Source organism: Papaver somniferum, chromosome 1 (genome assembly GCF_003573695.1).
Source record: "Papaver somniferum cultivar HN1 chromosome 1, ASM357369v1, whole genome shotgun sequence".
Classification (NCBI taxonomy): domain Eukaryota; kingdom Viridiplantae; phylum Streptophyta; class Magnoliopsida; order Ranunculales; family Papaveraceae; genus Papaver; species Papaver somniferum.
In genome coordinates this window covers 140,640,718-140,647,513 of record NC_039358.1, presented here as the reverse complement: position 1 = coordinate 140,647,513, position 6,796 = coordinate 140,640,718, and the positions used below count along the sequence as shown (strand labels likewise).

The following is a 6,796-nucleotide window of genomic DNA, read 5'->3' as shown; positions in this document are numbered from 1 at the left end:
TTTTATGAACAAATGTAGATTAAGTCAAAATACTATATTATGGAGTAATTTGCAGTACTTGTGGTATACCTACTTCTGTGTCGGTAAACCAATTCTTAAAGAAAATACCCATAAACTTCTAATCCTGGACTTGTACTACACGAGTAACTGGGGGAAGGACACTGGTGGCGACGGGTCAGTTTCCAGTTTTGTTTAGAGGTAACAACATATGACTCAGAAACACAACAATGTTGTTGTTCACCCTTACGAAAATTTTCCTGAGTTTGCAAATCAAAATGTACATGATATTCTTGATTTTTCTTTCCGAAGCGTTGTTATTTACACTTTTGAAATGGAAAGAGGGGTTTGGTACCTGGGAGAAAGACTGTGGTACCAGTTAAGTGGGATGTTTGTAATCGAAATTAACCCGCCACGATAGATGCAAACTTCCGCATCATATTTTGATCGGTTAAGACAGACGTCATAGGTGAGGTATGAACTAAACATACATGTGTATATTAATGAAGCGCAATATGTGAACTGGTACAAGTCGATTGCAAAGCCTGTAATTGGTACACACAACATGCACATCTATGGGTTTGATTTCTCAGGGTTGTCACGCCTGGGTCTTGATACAAACATCATTCATAGCCAGCCGCCTCCGGAAGATCCATGCTTTATGACGTACCCCACTGCGAGTGTAAGTTCTTCATCATCTTCGTCAAATTTGCCCGAAATCCGTTGGGAGATGCCAAGTATTACTTCACAAGGTTATCCAACCACAATCCCCATTGTTTCCCAAGCTATGGAACGTGATTATCCTTACTACAATGTGGATGCCAGTAAGGATGAGTTGAAGAGACAACTTAACGATATATGTTGGCTGGCTTGGAAAATGGGGGCTATACACTTGAATGTGTGTCGGAAATGGCAAACAGACACAATATTTGGATTGAGTCCAACTGTAAATGTTGATGGGCGTTCACAGTCTTCTGATTCTACCAGGAGCAATATATCATGGAACGAAAATGATACAATGGTGGGAGAAACACAAGTACCACAGAATACTTCACTACAAACTGTGCCTATATCTCAACCTCAAGTATATCACCCAGATGCTAGGCGCATTTCATCATTATTCTCTCCCTTCAACCCAAATGACCCTTACTACATTGTTACACCACCAGCACAACAACAAACCGGTTTTACATTTGGAGGACCCAATACTTTCCAATCGCCTAGTAGTGTTCAAGCATCTCCTTCTCCTTATTCAAATTGCATATTTGTTGGCAGGTGGGGACATCCCGGGTCTTGGAGAATGGACTCCAGGCCAAGAAGATAATAATGGGTGACGCTAGAGAAATTGTAACTTTTAATTCCGCTACATATGTAATTATAATTTTAATCAATTAAAATTACAACTTTTTGTTGAAAACAAAATACATATATATTTAAAATTGAGCATTACATTAACATTACTGAGAATTATTAGGTGGAAAAACAAAGAAGAGGTTGAAATTGTTCAATGCCTTAAGGATTTCGAAAAGAAAAACCATTCTTTTCCATCTTCGCCATTCCTTTTTTGATCTTGTTACCAACTCGTCATCTGTTTCGCCCCAGAGTCTAAAACGATTGACTTGCATGGTTAAAGTTACAAATCCATATACTTCTTTCTTAATCGATTTAAAATGATTTTCTATGTTGCATATAGCACGACGACTCGGGTTACGAGTGTCGCAGAACCCCTCGTGAATAACTGCCCATAAATTCACCCATGGATAGTGTGTTGAAGCAAGTTGAGTTAATAAGGAAACATAGTTTCTGCAAGTCGCTTCATTTTCTTTTGCAGTTTACGGAGCTCGCCGAACTAACAAGGGTCGAGACATCTTTCGACAACTTATTGAAGTGAAGTTTTTTTGTTAAAGCTCAAACGAGAGAGTAAAGAGACTAGAGGTGTAGAATATGTGAATATGGAGTTGAAGTGAGGAGTATTTATAGAGTTTAAAATTCTAACGGTTGGGTGATCAGAGTTTGTAGCCATTGAGATATAGCGGTTGGGGTTTGATATAAACCCGCTGGCGGATTTTCTTTAGCCGCTTGCGGATAAAGTAAAACCGCGAGGTTCTTCTGCACCCGCCGGCGGCTCAACATCATCCACGCGCTTCTACATCAAACGTGCGTCTCTTCATCGTCGGCACTTAACAAACTGATAAATTTGTTGTTTGTTCATCCCTTACTTCTATAAAACTCATACCAACACCATACTAAACAGACCTTAATACGGAGAAGTGAAGAAAAGTTGACGCCCAATATTCTGAATGAGTGAAATTGCGAGTCATTCGAACTTTTTCAGGCCTATTTCTTCCAAGCTAACTGGGAGGTTGTTGGTTCTGACATCATCGGCATGGTTCAAAACTCTTTCACTTCTGGTTTCATTCTTAAAGAAATGAATTCAACTTTCATCTCTCTCATACATAAAACTGAAAATCCCACCACCCCAGCTCACTTCAGGCCTATTTCTTTATGCAATATCGCATACAAAATCATATCCAAACTTCTTTCCCAAAGACTCAAACCCCTTCTCCCAAAGTTTATTTCACCATTTCAGTCTGCTTTCATCCGTGGTAGACAAATATCTGAAAACATTTCCATTGCACATGAGATCATTCACCACTTGAATACCAGAAAAAGGGAAAAAAGGGGATAATGGTACTATGGGTATTAAGATTGATATGGCCAAAGCTTTTGATAGGGTCAACTGGGACTTCCTTATCAAAGTTATGATACAAATGGGTTTCAGCAAGCAGTGGTGCAACCTTATCCATCAATGCATTTCTACCACCAACCTTGTTGTTCTAATAAATGGATCCCCTGGTAAATTCTTTAAACCTTCTATAGGGCTCAGACAAGGAGACCCTTTATCCCCATATCTCTTCTTATTCTGTATGGAGGCCCTCTCAAGATACCTGATCTCTGCTGAAACTCAAGGGCTCATTCATGGAATCAAACTTGGCAACGATGCCCCTTCTATTAACCACCTTTTATTTGCTGATGACTGCATGATATTCTGCAAAGCCAATATGACAGAATGCAACAATCTCATCAAGATTTTCCAAGACTTTGGTCAATCATCTGGACAACTAATCAACTTCACTAAATCAGGAATCTTCTTCAGTAAAAACACTTCTCCCACCATTGCTGATGAGATCAGTGCAGCTATGCAGGTGCAAAGAATTAGCAGTACTGACAAATACTTAGGGTCTCCCCTCTTTACCAACAGAAGTAAGATACAAGCTTTCAAAGCTTGTGTGGAGAAGCTTAAACAAAGATTTGCTGGTTGGAAAACAAATCTCTCACTAGTACAAATATGGGCTTTGGTGACAGTTCAAACTTTAAAACCATGACAATTCACTATTTAACTGTTACAAAAGTATTACCTACGTGATATAGGTAACAGTTTCTTACCAAAACTCTTACCAATAGTGCTGAACAATTGCGACAGTTTCAGAACTGTTACCGAATAACTATTCAATGACAGGTTTTGTAGAAAATTGTCATTCTACAGTGATGTACAATGACAGTTATAAAACTGTTACTATTCTTTAGATACTGTGAGCGTTCTTTATGAAAACTGTTATCGAAGTGTAACTCTAAGATAACAGTTCTTTTAAATACCGCCACTTGCTTATAGTGACAGTTCCGATCTAAAATAACTGCTATTTAATAACTTACCATAAAACATTCTCAAACACACGATCTTACCAGTTTGATTAGCCAGTAGTGGTCTGCAATGTGGTGGGTCTGTTTTATAACTTCTGTTAGTTGGGTCTCTCGGCACCTTCACAGCTTCACCTCTCATATTTGTTGGAAACCGCAAAAGAAGAAGCTTAAACACAATTTCTCAATCAACCATCTCTTTCAACAATTCGTATACGGCAGTTCTCATCTCTCTCTCTTGTTTTTTTTTTTCTCTTTGGAACATTTGGGATCTCATCTTTTACTTCAATCTAGGGTTTCATAATTTATTCTCCTCTAATAATCTTTTCAATCTCGAACTTTTTATTTCCCAAAATTTTCTTCTTCATCTCTATCACCAGCTCTATTGTTCCCGAAATTAGACTCACGGTTAATTAAGAACCTGAAAAGGTATGATAAGATTATGGCCTAAGATTATCATACTTATAATTAGACGAAATAATCAACAGGGTTATCATCCCCTTTATTCGTTTTTATTGAAACTCCTAATTTGTTGTTTTTTTCTTATAATGTTTTCTTTCTCTTAATTTTATGATTCCAATTTTTCAATGTTAACCTAATAAGTTCTTTCTAATCTCTACAAGAAAAAAATGAATTGACTTTGCGTTCAAATTGTGAAAACAAGTTCTGAATTTTATTTATTTTGTAGGATCTTTGTGATGGCATCGGTACAAGTAATTGCTTCAGGAATTGGCACTAGAAGCTTATTGCCTTCATTTGATGGACTTAGTGGATCCAGTGTAAGTTTTTAAGTTCTTCAAGGTCTGGTCTTTGTAAAAGGTTTTGTTGCCAAAGCCCATACTTTTGTTCTTTCAAAGGTATCGTGTTGATCTTCCTTTTGCACTCTTAAATTGGGTGAGAGTAGATTAGTTCTAGATTTTGGTAGTATTCGGATAAGATTAGGTACTCTTAAATTGATTGAAAGTATTTCCAATTCCATTATAAGTTTCATTTTATTTTTGATTCATAGGGTATAGATGACTGATACCTCAGATGTGGGTAGGTTCCATACTGTGAGGTAGACTGGCTGAAAGTAAGCATTTTATTTGCATTTGTTATAGTCTTACTGCGAAGGAACTATTGGTTTCCTTAGTGTTGAATTAAGTTGACTGATAATCCAACTGGCTTAAAGAGAACTTAAAGCGGGTGAACTTGTGTGAATGTACCTGTTATTTCATTTGGTGGGAGTGAATTTATTCAAGGTGAATTGCACGATACACCGGCACCGAATTTTCTTTAATCCTCTTAGGTCAAAGAATACATATGCTCTGACCAGTAGTGATAATGAATTAAGGGATTATAAATGCCACTTTTTATTGAAGACACCATTTCTTGTTCTCTAATTAGGATATGTTTGTATTTTCTCATTCTGTCAAAGCTGTCATTATTAGCTAATTTTAGAGTCTAAATGAATTGCACTTCCCTAGTCATAAATTGCTGATAATAGAATGTTTTTAGAATATTCCTGCATCAAAATTTGGGTTTATGTATTGATTTTTATATTTGTATTTTCTTTATTCCCACTTGCAGGAGATTGACAGGTTCCAGGACTTAAGGAACGAACTAAAGGTTCGCCGCTATCAGCAACGGAGGCACATTGATACAAGCGGGGTCTTTAGACCCAACTTGTTTTTAAGTTTTAGTGTTAATATATCCATTTTGGGGGGAAGTTAGGTAGTCAGGGATTAAAAATATTGCTTCTGTCGATTTTGACCCCAGGAGTAACAGAATTTCCCTCCGTCACTGCAGCCGTGATGGAATATGGAAGGTTTGACTTATCAAAATTAAAATTAGAATTCTCACAAACAAAAATAACAAACCATTTGTTATGTTAAAAGTCTGTAGTTTACTGCATAATATCTCGGTGTGTTTGTGTATTAAGGATTCGGTTTACTCAGACGTAGACACTGATTTTGTTGTGTTCCTTATGTATTGCTTTTAACAAAGAAAATGTGGTAATACATGACCCAAAAGTGTTCTCTTCTTGCATATGAGTTGAAACAGAACTTCTTTATGCGTTTGCAGATGCGTACAGGATAAACAGTTGATGAATGTGCAATTTGTTGGTGTATCTAGTTATCTCTTTCCTTTTTATTGATCGTTGTCTTTTTGCATGAAGCTAATGGCAAATTGGTTAAATTCATCTCGGTTTTCATATGACTGATGTTCTATGAAATAAATAGTCTACTGTTGAATTATATAGTGGTATTAGAGAGCTTATTGGAGAATTCCAGTAATGGATCAAATATCACTGATGTTAACTTCCATTGATGTAAATATTTTGTGTGATCAGATTCAAATTGTGGCGTGAAGAATCCATAAAGTTTGGAAATATTGGACTTTGGGATAGTGTTAAGCAATTCTATGGAGACCTCCACTAACCAGGTGTATGCAGATTCGCCTACTACTGTGTTGGTCTTCTTGGATTGGTTGTTGAGAGCATAGATTGACGTCCTTCAATTGAAGGGTAAATTTTTTATCTTGGATTTACTGTTGACAGAGCATCAAAGCTAAAAGGTCGGCATATGAACAACTAGTTTATTATGCTCAGGTACTGTGTGTGTCTTATTTATGCATAGATTGATGTCCATTAATTCTTATTTATTTTTTGGTTATTTTTTGAAGTGGTAACTGACGCTGCTTCCATCATGTCATAAGTGAAGATGTACTATTTCTCTCCGGTATTATGTTTGCATAGTTTGAGTAGAATACGGTCATAATGAGTATTTACTATTTAGATGTTATATATTTAAGTGTTCTAGTATTTCTCAACCCTTTACTTTATTTTTCATGTGTTAACTGTGTAGTCTTCTTCTTGTGTGCCGACCAGACACTCCTGCCTGTCTGCGAGTAATTTGACTGAACAATATTAAAATAAACATCTCTCGTTCATCAGATGGAAGTACTAAAAACCAAGGTACCTATAGGTGGTACATAAATCAAAGATTTTTTTTCTGCTCCGTACAAAAATCGCTTATATATTGTGTTTCACAAATGGTGATGGATGTGGGTCCTGTCATTTGTCAACTAGAATACATAAATGTTACTGTGTTCAGCTCCT

At 36.7% G+C, this 6,796-nt stretch overlaps 1 long non-coding RNA gene across 2 annotated transcripts; it reads left to right on the top strand.

Annotated features, from left to right (window-relative positions):
- The first annotated feature begins 3,738 nt into the window (after positions 1 to 3,738).
- On the top strand, positions 3,739 to 6,580 carry LOC113302712. Of its 2 annotated transcripts, XR_003337053.1 has the most exons (4): positions 3,739 to 4,125; positions 4,385 to 4,475; positions 5,266 to 6,286; positions 6,566 to 6,580. It is a non-coding gene; the product is annotated as an uncharacterized LOC113302712 (long non-coding RNA). The 2 variants fall into 2 exon arrangements; XR_003337050.1 differs by lacking the exon at positions 6,566 to 6,580 and having other exon boundaries at positions 3,750 to 4,125; positions 5,266 to 6,481.
- The last annotated feature ends 216 nt before the right edge of the window (positions 6,581 to 6,796 follow it).